Source organism: Suricata suricatta, chromosome X (genome assembly GCF_006229205.1).
Source record: "Suricata suricatta isolate VVHF042 chromosome X, meerkat_22Aug2017_6uvM2_HiC, whole genome shotgun sequence".
Taxonomy (NCBI): domain Eukaryota; kingdom Metazoa; phylum Chordata; class Mammalia; order Carnivora; family Herpestidae; genus Suricata; species Suricata suricatta.
The window spans coordinates 805,354-806,619 of NC_043717.1; positions in this window are offsets into that span (position 1 = coordinate 805,354).

Sequence of the window (1,266 nt, forward strand, 5' to 3'; positions counted from 1 at the left end):
GGGTGAGGCTGGGAGTCTGAGGTCCAGGCAGGGCTGAGGCTGGGGGTCTGAGGTCCAGGCAGGGCTGAAGTTGGGGGTCTGAGATCCAGGGAAGGGTGAGGCTGGGGGTCTGAAGTCCAGGCAGGGCAGAGGCTGGTTCCTCTGAGGGCTTTCTCTCTGGGGTGTAGACCGCATCTTCCCCCCGTGTCCTCCCGTGGTCGTCCGTCTGTGCGTGTCTGTGTCCTTACCTCCTCTCCTATGAGGACCCGAGTCCTGAGGGACAGACCCACCCTGGTGCCCTCGTGCTACATTAATCATGTCTCTCCCGGCCCCCATCCAGCCCTCACGGTGACCCTGTCTGTGAGCACTTGCACGTATGAAGTCTGGGGACCCACGCAGCCCCCGGCCCAGCCCCCGCTGCCCACGGAGAGTGGGCCTCGGCGTCCCCTCCTCTGACGCCCCGTGCTGGTCCCGACGGCCCAGCAAACGCACTCAGGCCCCGAAGGGCCGACCGTGGACTGGGTCTCGGGAACACTTGGAAAAGGATCGTGTGCCCAGCGGGCGCCTGAGGCTGTGCGAGCGGCAGGCCCTGGCGGGGCGCGGACCTGGCGACCCCGACACGCAAAGACCTCAAGAATCAGGGACAGAAGGACTGCATGTGGACGCGGCCCAGCGAGGAGGGCATCGCGCCTCCGAGTGTCAGCGCCGCGGCAGAGCCCGGCGCGGCCGGGAGACAGGGGGCCGCGTCCCCGGGCAGGTGACAGTCGGATCGGCCCCGTCCCCTCGTGAACGGCGCTGGGCATCACCCCGGGCACCTCCCGGCACATGAAAGGGAAGCCAGGCTAACGAGCGGCTCCAAGCGGGATCCAGCCTCCCGCTCCCGGGAGTTACGCAGACGCAGACCTTTCCGGCTCTTTCATCTTGCTCCCTCGGGGGCGCCGGGTGTCATGGCTTTTGCGTCACAAAGCGCAGGAGGTGCCCTGTGTTGACGCGGAGTGGCCACCCCGCAGGGCGAGTTCCCTGCAAGATGCAACTCTGCCCCGTGGATGCCGGCCAATTAACGCGGCAGAGACACAAGTCACAACTGTCAAGTTCAAGTCTGGGAAGGGAGACCCACCCGTGACGCACGTGCCGCTCTGTCCCCAGCGCGCAGGGAGGCCCAGCGATGCTTCGGACCAGGGCCACGACGGCCACGGGACGCCCCAAGTCCGGACGCGCACGTTCCCCAGTCCAGCCTGCGAGGGCGGAGCCCCCGGAGCCGGTTCCGTGGGGGCGGCCCGGAAAGCC